The sequence below is a fragment of the Elaeis guineensis genome, chromosome 2, assembly GCF_000442705.2.
Source record: "Elaeis guineensis isolate ETL-2024a chromosome 2, EG11, whole genome shotgun sequence".
NCBI classification, from domain to species: Eukaryota; Viridiplantae; Streptophyta; class Magnoliopsida; order Arecales; family Arecaceae; genus Elaeis; species Elaeis guineensis.
Genome location: NC_025994.2, coordinates 111713980 through 111727648, shown reverse-complemented (window position 1 = coordinate 111727648; position 13669 = coordinate 111713980).

Below are 13669 nucleotides of genomic sequence, written 5' to 3'. Positions count from 1 at the left end.
TCTTTTTTTTTTTTTTTTTTTTTTTTTTTTTTTTTTTTTTTTGTTTTGTTTTGTGGGGTTGGGGTGGGGGGGATCGCAATAAAATTATTCCTGGTTGGTTGCCTTTCTTTTTCTCATGATGGGGTTGGGGGCACCAGAGCTGCCCTGCCTCAGTTTTGATGGGCTATGGGCCGTGGGGCCCATGTGTTGTGAGGATAATGACTGTCATGGCCCACCCTGGGCTGGTTTGAGTGCTCTGGTCTTGCACCTTTATTTCTTCTCTCTCTCTCTCCTTCCATTTGGTGATGGAACACGAGATGATGACAAGAGAGGATCGGAGTGCATCAAGGATAGTTCAGTGGGCCTGTAGCTTCACATGGGACATGATCCCCCCATCAGGACCTTTACTTTGGCTTTTGCTTATTTATTCGCCTCCTTCGTTTCTAGAATTACCATTGATTACATTATGTTTTTAAAATAACATTATTTTTTTTCAAATTAAAATAAAATTTTAATTTAAAAATATTCGAACTAGATGGTAGATGAGAAGATAAGATAGCAGGGCTACTCCTTTTTATATACGAGAGGAAATGAGGTCCATCACTAGGTCTGATTGTCATTTTATGTGATCCTTAATTTTGATGGGCACTTTATATTTAATTTGCTTGATTAGGATTAACTGCATACAATGAAACCTAACATGCCTAATGTCTAGAAGTACTAGATGTAAAATGCTTAAAATGATGAACAAAATGATGGGATGTAATTTATGAAATCTATACAATGCTAAAGATAAGAAAGCAGCTAAAACTTAAAATATTGTCAGATATGTTGATTTGGATCTCCTTAAACACATCTATGTGCTTTAAAAGACAATGAGAATATGTATGTCACTTTAATAGGTCTGCATGAGGTCAATTTCTTCATTGAACTTCCTAGCTTAAACTTGAAAGATGCAATGAAATAATAATACTTGTTAATTCCCCTCAGACATTGAGACAAGCTTCGGCCAACATGATTTACCACTAATTCTTGTGTTTAGCAAAACATCACAAGCTTCAATGTACAAACAAAAAAAATTAAATTATTATAAGGTGGCATATTTATACTGCTATGATTCACAGACGAACTGGAGACGGTATATTCTCCAATCATGGTTGTCCGTAATCGGTGCGAAGGCCCTGATTGGGTGGGCCTCATGGTGTAGCATTCAGACGGGGTTTATCCAATCACCCTCGTCACATCAATCACGAATTATTGCGATCAAAGAGCCAGCCCTCTCCAATTCATGCATGAGTTGGCGAGGACCCTAACTCGTCTAGGAATGATTGGGAATGAGATAATTGAACGTCCGGTCCATTAATCGTTGGTTATTTGATGTTTAATCTCCCTTGACTAAAAGTTTAATTACACTCTTGATTTAAATAGTTGTTTAATATTGCAAGTTTTTTTTTGGGTAAAGATTTTAATATTGCAAATTGGAGAATGTAATTAAGCTTGGATGGGCATTCTAATTTAAACTGTGACAGGAATTATAACCAATACGATTTAAAAATGGATAAATTTATTTAGTGTCAAGCATAATTTGGTTGGTCACGGCAACCATAACTCCTCTCCTCATCTTCCTCATATTTGGATTTTTTTTTTTTTTTGTTTACATTGTGCAGAAAATTAATGCTATAAATGTTCATACTTCAGATCTATCTTATTATATCTATTATCTATTATATATATAAATATAGAATTAGATTATGCAGAATCCTTCATTAATTACATGGACATCGGTGTTCGTGATACTAATACCAATATACCGGCTATTATTACAGTTTACTGCTTGATATATAATAAATATTAATGATATTAATATTAATATATTTATTTATTAGTTAAATTTATTATTTAATATAAAATATTTTATTTATTATAAATTATAACATTCACTATATTATATTTTATGAGTGATCAGAGAGGAAAGAAAAAATTATATTTTATTATATAACTCGAGGTGGGGATTAATGATGTCAGTATTAATAATAAATTTTTTTTATTAAAATATAATTTATTATATTAATATATTAAAATTTAAAAATAATTAAAAAAATTATATTTTTTATATTATATAAAAATAAAATTAATAAAATTAATATTAATGATGAATATTATTGTACGAAAGTCCGACTGGTTTCAAGTTATCCATGCTTCACAGAGACATCAATGATTTTGAAAATTTTTTATTCATCGTATTGCCTCAATGAATATAATTAAAATTTATTCATATTAATAATTTTAATTTTTATATATTTAATTATTATTAAATTTATTATTAAACACTTTATAGAAATTCAGTTAATAATTTTTATTTAAAAATTATTATTAAGATGTGAAAAAATTGTATCGTTAGGCGGGTTATATACTAATATGTTTAAAAAGTTATGATTTTAAATGGCCGCGTCTTAAATTCTTCGGACGGCAGGTTAGCTATCATAGGTACGTTGTCGCCTGTCAGGCGTACCAAGCATTTATCTGCCGCAACGGCGTCGACTTGTTACACCCAAAGAGAAGTTACGCCGTGCCAAACTACCACGTTCAAATTGTAGCAGAACCCTCTTCGTCGATACCTTCCATGGCTTTCTCAAATCTTCCCCTATGAAATGAGACTAACACCTTCATGTACCGTTTGATATATTACTGTTGATATAATTATTAAAATAATATAAATATTAAAATAATATATAATCATCATATTTAATATATTATTAAAAATAAAATTTTATTATATTTGATATATCACTAAATAGTGATAGTGATCATATATATATAAAATATCATAAATAATCTTATACATTAATACATAATAATTACTCTACAACTTGATTAAGTATTCTTCATTTGTAACTCCTCACAAAAATATATAATAGTAATAATGATAATAATAATAATAATAATAATAATAATAATTTATCATTATTATAAATATTTATTTTGATGAAGCTATTAAAATAATATTATAATAATATTATATATAATTATGTTTGATTAGGTTTAGTTAATTTTGACCATCAATATCAGAACTATCCATTAAGAATAATTTAATTCATCAAAATAAATTAAAAAAAAATATGAAAGATTTAGTATGATCCATCTATGCCAATTAACCATATCTACCTATAGAAATAAAATAGATATCTAATAAATAAATAAAATATATCCATATCATCTAACTAAATCTACTAATAAAAGTAAAAAAATATATTTAGTAGGTAAGTATATATAGAAAAAAATGATGAAAATTTTTATTTTTTTTTTAATTTATTGATTAGAGATATTTTTATTTAAAAATAATTTCAATACATCAGTGATGTACTGTCATCTGAAATATACATGGGGGATAGCACCATCTTATTGTATAGTGATATTATTATTAAATTTATTATTAAATTTTTATCGTTGAATAAAATTTTATAATATTAAATAAGATGATAATACCATCTAATTCACGTCAGGTCCGAATTCCCTACAAGTCTGGCTAAAAGGAATTTTCTAGTACAATTAAAGCCGCTGTTAACGAGAGCTGGGGGACGGATAGTTTACGTCAGGAGAAAATGACAAGACACCTCCACCGACATGAACCAATACACTATTTCCACATGGAACGGAGAAATACACGCATCTTGACTGATTGCAAAGGTCACGTAGAAAAATTGTGAGTTGAAACGGTCCAATATATTGTCTTGAGCAGGCGATTTAACATCGTAGGATGTTAACCTGCACAGATTTGATGTCTACATAGGCTAAAATTGTGGTCTAGAATAGCTATGGCCAGCAATACCACGTCAACTGTTGTGCGTATCAAGCAGGTCATCGGAGACCGTACGCTCCACCTCACGAAGTATTGCCCACTTTAGCTGGATCCGGACTGAAAGCATGCCCAGTGGTCCCCACCGGGGGTTGTCCCCCCAGCGTTACGCAAACGGCCTCACAGTTTTGTCCCTTGCATTGGGGTCAACGCCCCACCCCACGAAGTATTGCCCACTTTAGCTGGATCCGGACCGGAAGCGTGCCCAGTGGTCCCCACCGGGGGTTGTCCCCCCAGCGTTACGCAAACGGCCTCACGATTTTGTCCCTTGCATTGGGGTCAACGCCCCACAAAAGGCGGCTGGGTCCGGACCGGGAGCGTGCCCAGTGGTCTCCACCGGGGTTGTCCCCCCAGCGTTACGCAAACGGCCTCACGATTTTGTCCCTTGCATTGGGGTCAACACTCCGCAAAAGGCGCCTCGTGAGGGAAGGTGTGCTCGTATCCCTCTTAAGCACATGCACACACCAGAGTTATCCGATATGGGACTATTAAAGGAGATACCTCCACAACCTGCCCACAACATCAACCACTCAATAAAAAATAAATAGAAATCATGCATGGCAATCTTTTTATTCTATTATCCGGTGGATGTGGAGTTTTTCCTTCCTCTTTTATTTTTTTATTTTTCATGGCGGGGGAGCCGGCCCACACGAACCACATATTTGTCCCGACGGACCCATTGGCGCCAATGTGCTTGGCACGGGAATTCCCGCCTTTGTCTGGAGCGGTAGGGTCTTGTCGGTGGACCTTCCGCCTGCTGGATTTGCCGTAGACTTGGGTCACCGTCGGCGAGCGGAGTTAAAGCCAAGTAAATGTCCGGCCCTACTAACCTCGAAGCCGAGACGGGGTGCAATAATTGCCGGGAACCATTCGTGGTTCGGCCTCGCCACATGCGCCTGTCCCTCGGAATCTTCTTTGGAAGAGACCTTGCAATCCCTAGAATTAAAGCATTACACGACAATTGGGTTCGCCAGCTTTCTAGCTGGACAGCAAGACCCAGCTGAGTTTTTCCATTGGCTCTGAAGTGTAGCTTTTGTTTTTTTCTCTCTTTTGGTTGGAATGGTGGCGAGGTTTGAGAACTTCCCCGTCTTCTGTTCGGTCGTAGAGGAATATGCCGAGAAAGAGAGAAGAAGCGCAACTACAAGAGTTCAGCTGGTTTCTTCTTCGCGTAAAAACGAGGAAATGATGCAAATCTAACAAGAGATCTGCTGAGGAATAAAGGAAGAGTTTCGGCGACTTTAGCCGATCCAAGGTTCTCCCAAAGACGGAAGGTGTGAAGGGTCTTTGGCAAAGCGGTGTGAACGGAACAACCCCAGCATTTTTTTTCCCCCTCCAAATATGCCAAAAAGATCTCATCATAAGCTGGTCCATGCCCATTGATTCTGCTCAACTTGTCTGCGGAGTGGATATATGGAAAATATCTAGAGACGAGCATTAGTTGCACCGGATGTTCAATATATGTATATTTTAAATAGCCATTCCATTATTTTTTTTTCCCCCCTGGAGCAAAGTAGAGACAAATGTCTATTTTATTTTATGTATACATAATGCAGATTTCTATAATGTCAATTAATTTCCGATGCATGTTCGATTATTTGCGGCTCTATGTTTCTCAAGAGCATTTTAAGTTTCATCTAGAAGTCAAGTGCTTTTGGTGCGGCACATTTTAATTGAACAGATATAAATAAATGTGATACTTTTTCAGGAGTATTACGGCTATTGATCGAGACCAGAAAATAAATGTGACTACATATTTGGCGTGTGTACGTTGACGTATGCATCTAGATTAACATACTGACTCAAAATGGTATATTTCTCATAAAAATGTTACTGATGGTCAGTCCACACGATAGGGCCTTTAGGATTTACCCTATGTTTTAATCAAGGTCCAACAAATTAGCACATTAGGCTAACCATATTGCACACATATTCTGTTGAAAAATACAGGATGCCTTATATATGGCAAAGTTTCCAAGAAGAAACTATATGATTATGTAACAATCAATAAAAAAAAGCAGCGAAAATAGATGCCTAGGAATATAAATTGGTTGAAGATAACGTACTGCTCTTCTCTTGCGAGCTAGCTATTTGTAGATATGAAGATGGGTGACAATTGCATGGATCACCAAGTGCATAAGCTATTAATCTATGAAAGAAATCATAATTATATCCCATGCATTATGGTATAAGTCTTAGAGGACAAGCCAGATAGGTCAAAGCAAATAGATCATTGGTCTTTGCAACGACAAGATGATACAAGAGAATGTTTGAATTTTTTTTTTTTTGGTCCTTCCAGCGGGAGTAACTAAAGTATCAGTATGCTCGTATGACGTAATTTCAAATACAAGATGCCGTAACATCCGGAAAGTTTCTGAGGATATAATACTATATATACTACAGCAGATATTTTATTTTTATCACCCTCTCTGCAAGGTTGCTGGTACTTTACCTTTTTGTCAAAGTGGCTGCAATTGATAAGAACATATATTTTAGAGCACTTTTGGACCCTATCCTCTTTTCCTTTCTTGTTTTTGACCTGCGTATATTTTGACGCGTGTTGTTGACGTATGTAATTGGGAAGAGGGCAAAAGATGAAATCACGGGGCTTACATTTGGCCTTGTGAGCCCGTCCGACGTTGCGTGCGTTGCATGAGTAATATATATATATGTATGTATGTATGTATAGAGGGTATAACCAAACTGGCATCATGTTAAGACTCTAATGAATTGCAACCAATAGCCTGTGCATCCATTTTGGAAGTTGTTGCGGCCAATCGTCTCGTCGCCCGATCGCACCTGCAAAAGGAAGTCCGCACTGACCGGAGGCGGCTCCGGCGGGGACCCTCCGACGGTCAAGTCAGAGAGGTGACTGGGCAACAGTGAAATGCAGACAGAGAGCTCTGAGAAAGAGAGAGGGAGAGAGAGAGAGGAGCGAGCCTGCGTATGCGGGAGAGACGGGCGGATCGACCCCTTGCACTGTTGCCTTCCCCGGTATATATAGTGGAGCACGGTATGGCGCCATCATTAATGGCGCGGACAAGTGAGGAACTGTCAACTCACTGTAGACTGTCAGAGCCGCCGTGAAAATGTCATGTCGCCGTGTAGCCGTCTAATCGCCAGGGTTGACCCGGCCCCGGGCGGGACAATGCCCCTAGGTAATTGTGCCGCATGTCCGTGTCAGGGCTGACAACGTCTGGCGACCGTACGGTGGTTGGTGGAGTCGGCCGACCCCAGGTCGGTGGCCAGCAGAGTGGCGTCGGACTCCTCCGTCGGTCGGCGAGCTTCATGTGGGTCGGCTACCAGACCTCTGGGTTTAGTCGGTCGGAAACGGACCGTGGAATGACCGTAGTTAGCCGCTGATGGCGTCCGTCGGCCTGTCGCCCGACCGTAGTTAGCCGCTGATGGCGTCCGTCGGCCTGTCGCCCGACCGTAGTTAGCCGCTGATGGCGTCCGTTGGCCTGTCGCCCGACCTACGATCGGCCAGTCAGAGTCGTCCGTCGGGCCGTTGGTTAGTCGGTCGGGCTGCCAGCCGGTCGGGCCCTCCGATAGTCGGTCGGTCGGTCGGGCCGCCAGCCGGTCGGGCCCTCCGATAGTCGGTCGGTCGGTCGGTGGGTATCCCCCAACAGTTGCCCCCCTCCACTCCTAAGTCGGGTGGAGAGCTGGCCGATGCCTTCATTCGGGTAGCAAGACCGGACGACTGGGAGAGGATTTGTCGCATGTGCAGATCCGACCGTACCGCCGGCTGATCCGTTGTCAGACACCTCACGAATCCCAAGTGATCCGAACGTCTAGTCGATGCCAGAAGTCGCGCCGGCGTCAGGTGTCAGACGCCATGTCTTGTCGTCGTCAGTCGTCACGTCGGTGTCAGAAGATCGGGCGCCGGACGATACGGCGTCAGTCGATCAGATATTCGGCGCCGATCGCGGGTGAGGCGTCCCATCGGGAACGCGGACCGGCACGGGCGGCCGACTGCGGAGCCAACCCCCGCGCGCCGCGTGTCATGGTGGTTGGCCGGCATCCGCTCCGGCATTTAATGAGGGCGGTGCGGGCGTCCCGGGACGAAGAACGCCGAATCCTCAGCCAACCGGCGGGCGCCACGCGTCGCGCATCTGGAGGTCTTTGGTCGGCGCGGAAGCATCTCGGCCGTCGGTCGGCCCTATATATATAGGACCTCCCGGACCCAGGACCCACACTCGCCATTTGCTGGGGGAAACTCTGTCCGGGCGATTTCTTGGTCGTCGCGGGCAGAGCTCTTCTCTACTTCCGGAGGGTCCATCGGGATCGTGGTCCCCTCTTCTCCTTCTTCTTCCCTTTCTGCTCTTTTGGTTCCTGCATAATGACCAGGAAACCGACCCAGGGAGCTCGGTTGGGGAACCCGACCGACGACTCTCGATCGGCTCCGGAAGATGAGGCTTCCTCGCTTTCGGGGCCGAATGTCGATCAGCTTCGGGAGCACTATCGCATCCCGGAGCAGTTTCGGCTCTCCGCTCCAGGGGCCGGCGGTCGGGTCAACAACCCTCCGCCTGGCGACCTGGCGCTATATGTCGAAGACCTTCGCGCGGGTCTTCGGCTCCCGATTCCGGAGTTTGTCCGGAATCTGCTTGATTACTACGGACTCTGTCCGGCGCAGCTGGCGCCGAACTCTGTTCGTCTGATAATCTCCTTCGCGTTGTTGTGTCAGCTTTTGCCGACCAACCATCGCGTTTCCCTCTTCCGGGCATTTTTTGTGCTCCGACCCCACCCTAAGGCCCGAGGGTGGTGGCTCTTCAACCCCCGGAAGGGTCTTGCTTTCATAACCGGTCTTCCATCGTCCATTCATGGATGGAAGAACCAGTTCTTTTTCATTTCTTCTTCTTCTTCTTGGGGCTTTCCTTCCCGCTGGGGTGTACCCCGAACTGAGGCCAACGACAATAGTCGGGTCGACGCGGACGACCGGGAGGACTTCCACCGACTCAAGGACATGTCGGTCCCGAAGCAGAGGGAGCTTGTTACCGAGCAAGCTCTCTATGATGCCGGCCTGAGTCTGGTCCCCCGAATAGGTATCGCCCGATCCCCCAGCTTTTCTTTTTGTTCGGCTTTAGGGTAGTTCTGGTCCGGCCTTTGACACTGGTCGGTTTTGCAGGGACACCGCCGAGGATGAGGCCGACCGATGCCGAGATTCGTCAGTTTGCCGCCGCGAGGAAGAGGCCAGCGTCGGGGGCTGGCCCTTCGCGCCCTTCCAAGAGACCAGCCCCAGTCCCGCCGACCGTGGAAGCGTCGGCGACCGAGGGGTCGGAGCCGATCATAGCCCTCGCGGCTCCGACTGTCCAAGTCGAAGAGAGGCCGACCGAGGAAGTGGCCGAAGGAGTGTCGGCGGCTTCGCCGCCGCGGGTGGAGCCGGATGTCGTTCGGGAAGCCGAACATCGTCCGGAGGCGTCCGCTGGCGCAACGGGGGGCGCCGGGTCGAACTCCAGCGTCCCATCGCTGCCAGCCCCGTCGGTCGGGGCAGCTGATCGGGGGAAAGCCCCGATGAAGCCCTCGGAGGAGGAGAGATCAATGCCCCCCAGCGCATACTACCCTGAGGGTGCATCGGCCTTGGCCGACCACAACCTTGCGAGGAGGTTGTGCCAGGGGATCCTCCTCCCTACCGACGTGCAGTCGTTGCGGTCTCGGCAGGTGACCGAGATGCTGTCGCGGTTCTACCCGACAATGGTGGAGGTAAGCTTCGCGTCACCTTTTTCCTTAGAAGAATTTTTGCTTGCCACATAATTATGACAAAGCTTTTTTCCGTCGGCAGCTGATCTTCACCATGTCCGAGTTGGAGGCCGGATACCGAAGGTTCGGCGACGTTCGGGCAGCCTTTAAGGAAAGGTCGGTGGCGGCCGAGGCCGAAAGAGCGAGGCTGGTCGACCAACTGCAGGAGTCGGCCGACCGGGAGGCCAAGTTGACGGACGAGGTCTCCCGGCTTATGGCCGAACTGAAGTCGGCCAAGAAGGAGGCCAAGCATAAAAGTCGGGCCGTGCGTCGTCTTCGACGCGAACGGGACGGTGCCACCTCTGAACTCCAAGGGGAACGCGAGCAACTTCGGGTCAGCCTGGGGAAGCTCGCGGAAGCCGAAGAGGAGTTGTCCATCGCCCAGATCGACGCCGAAATTGCTAGGGCCGAGGCGGAGTTGGCGAGGGAGGAGCTGGCCCACACTGAGGACGAGGCACGGTCGGCGAGGGAGTCGGCCGATCGTGCGGTTGAGGACTTCCGGGCCTCCGACCGGTACAAGGAGGAGATGCTCGAGTCGGGCTTCGCCTCCTACCGGGTCGGGTTCGAGGACGGTCGGGATACCGTCCATGCCTTGTACCCGGAGGTGGACGTCAGCCGAGTCGTCCCGCTACTCGCCGAAGAGGAGGGAACCGAAGAGGAGGCCGACCAGCTGTCGGGAGGCGTCATCCCAGCGGAGGAAGCCGTCCCGGAGCAGGAGCCGACCGAAGGTCCCTTGCCGACTGAAGGACATCCTTCTGCCGTTGACCCAGCGCCGCTCACGGTCGAGACGCCGATCCTTCCCGATCCTCCGTCGGTCGAAGAGATCAACCAGGACGAATGATCGGTCCAGCCGACCGTCTTCCTTTTGTTTCTTTTTGAAAATACGTGTAATCGGGCTTCGGCCCGACTTTGTAATTTCCTTCGATCAATGAATGAAATTGTCTTTTCTTGTGTCTTTTGTTTGAAATGTCTCTTATTGCTGTAATGTCGAACCCTAGTTACCAACTTAGAGAAGTCGCCAACTCGGGTAAGTCGGTAGGACTTAACCGACTTGCACAGCTCCGAAGTAGCTTGTGTCCCGACTTTAGGTCGGCTTCCAATAGTTGAAGTCGCCGGTCGGGCGCATTTGTTAAGTCGGGAGCCGACCGAACCTGGTAAAGGTTCGGTAGTTGGACTTCCGTAGATGCGTTCAGTCGAACATCGACCGGCGCAGTGTCGGGGGAGCGATAGTAAGTCGGATCCCCAAGCTCTTGCGTCGGGTTCTGTGTCGTCCGACATATGGTAGCAAGCCGGATGTCGTTCGACCGACCGTCAATCGGTCGGGAAGCTGTGGGTGCGACTAAGATCGCGTTGTGTGAAAACGGTGGTAAGCCGAATATCCCTCGACTGGCCGCAGCCTGGTCGGAAGTCGCGACAACAATCGCGCGGGCTGTCGACTCCCGTAGGTGCATCGGTCCTGGTAAGGGGCCGATGGATCGTTGAACGTCGAAGGATCAGGACTCCAAAATTTAAAACTGAACTTGTATTCCAACCACAAAATTCACTGGTAATACAGCTTCAAGTTGTCGGCGTTCCAAGTCCGGGGAATGGGCTTCCCCTCAAGGGTCTCCAGCCGGTAGGCCCTCGGCCCGAAGGTGTCAGCAACCTTGTAGGGTCCTTCCCAGTTGGGAGCCAACTTCCCTTGGTCCAAGGGCTTCGACACTTCCGCCTTCCTCAAGACTAGGTCGCCAGGCCTGAAGAGCTTTGGTCTGACCTTAGCGTTGTAGTACCGGGCGACCCTCTGTCGGTATGAGGCCATTCGGATTTGAGCCTTATTTCGCAGTTCGGAGAGAAGGTCTAGGTCGGCCCTCCGACTTTCGGAGTTGTCCGGCTCGTGGTACTGCTCGACCCTTGAAGACGGCAGGCCAATCTCGAGCGGGATCATAGCCTCTGTCCCGTAGGCCAAACTGAACGGCGACTCTCCGGTCGGGACACGGGGGGTCGTTCGGTAAGCCCATAGGACGGAGCCCAGCTCGTCGACCCAGAGACCTTTGGCTTCGTTCAGTCGGGTCTTGAGTCCATGGAGCAGGGTTCGGTTCGTCACCTCAACCTCACCATTGGACTGTCGGTGCCCGACTGAAGTTAGTCGATGACGGATGTGGAACCTGGCGCAGAAGTCCTTGAAGTCTTGGTTGTCGAATTGCCGTCCGTTGTCGGTGATGATGGTGCGCGGCAATCCGAACCTGAAGATGATGGACTTTTGGATGAAGTCCTCCATCTTCCGCTCGGTGATCTGCGCCAAGGGCTCGGCCTCGACCCACTTCGTGAAGTAGTCGATGGCAACAACGATGAACTTCCTCTGGCCTGACGCCGGTGGGAAGGGGCCGAGAATATCGACTCCCCACTGCGAAGGGCCATGGAGCGACAATGGGAGTGATTTGGCTGGCCGGTTGGTGCTGAATATTGGCATACTTCTGGCATGGCTCGCACCTTCGGACTAACTCTGCCGCATCCTTCCTCATGGTCGGCCAGTAGTAGCCTTGTCGTAAGACCTTGAAGGCTAAGGACTTGCCCCCCAAGTGATTCCCACAAATTCCTTCGTGAACCTCTCGGAGGGCGTAGTCAGCGTCGGTCGGTCCCAAGCACCTGAGCAGAGGGAGGGAGAACGACCTCTTGTAGAGTCGGCCGTCCATGATCACATATTGCGACGCCGACCATCGGAGTCGCTTGGCCTCCGCGGGATCTTCGGGACTGGTCCCGTCGGACAGGTACCGGACGATCGGGTCCATCCAACTTGGTTCAGACGTTAGCTGCTGTACTTCTTCGACCCGATCGATGCTCGGCTATTGGAGGTTTTCGACAAACGTCCGACCCAAAGAATCATAGGCCGACGTTGCCAATCTGGAGAGAGCATCGGCATGGGCGTTCTCCGTCCTGGGGATGTGGGAGATCTCGAAATGCTCGAGGCGGGCCACGAGATCCTTTACCTTCTGAAGATACTTGATCATGGTCGGATCTCGCGCCTCGAAGTCGCCCTTGACCTGCCCCACGATCAGCTGAGAGTCGGAGAATGCCCGGAGGCTGTCGACGCCCAGTTCCTTCGCCATCCTCAAGCCCGCGAGGAGTGCCTCGTATTCGGCTTGATTGTTGGAGGCCTTGAAGTCGAACCGGAGGGCGTATTCGGTGACTACCCCGTCCAATTCGTGAGCAGGAGCCCGGCCCCGCTTCCCTGAGCGTTGGAGGCTCCGTCGATGTGAAGTACCCAGGTGGAGATCGGGTCTGGCTCAGAGACCGAATCTCGTCCCGGGCCTTCAGCTCCCGACCTTCGGTCGGTCGTCGGGCATTCAGCGATGAAGTCGGCCAAGACCTGAGCCTTCAAGGCAGGCCTCGGTCGGTACTGAATGTCGAACTCGCTAAGCTTCATCGCCCACTTAGCGAGTCGTCCGGATGTGTCGGGTCGGTGCAGTACGGCCCTCAGGGGCTGGTTGGTGAGTACCACGATGGCGTGGGCCTGGAAGTATGGTCGGAGCCGTTGCGCGGAGACGGTCAGGGCAAAAACCATCTTTTCCGTCTCCGAGTATCTGGCTTCGGCACCGTGGAGCACTTTGCTGGTGTAGTAGATGGGCTGATGGGTTCGGCACTCGTTTTTCCGAACGAGCACCGAACTGATCGCCTCAGAAGATGTGGCCAAGTAGAGATACAAGGTCTCCCCGACCTGCGGCTTTACGAGCAGCGGCGGGGAAGCCAGGTACCTTTTCAGGTCTTCAAAGGCCTGTTCGCACTCATCCGACCAAGAGAAACCGTTCGCCTGGCGCAGGGTCTTGAAGAACGGGAGGCACCTTTCAGCTGATCGGGAAATGAATCGGCTAAGAGCGACGATTCTTCCGTTCAGCTGTTGGACCTCCTTCTTGGTGTTCGGATGACGCATGTCGAGGATCGCCTTTATCTTCTCAGGGTTGGCCTCGATCCCTCTCTGAGAAACGAGGAATCCGAGGAACTTCCCCGAGGTCACCCCGAAGGCGCATTTAGTCGGGTTGAGCTTCATTCGGTGTCGTCGAAGGGTGCGGAAGGTCTCCTCGAGATCCTGAACATGGTCCGGAATCTGCGTGCTCTTTACCAGCA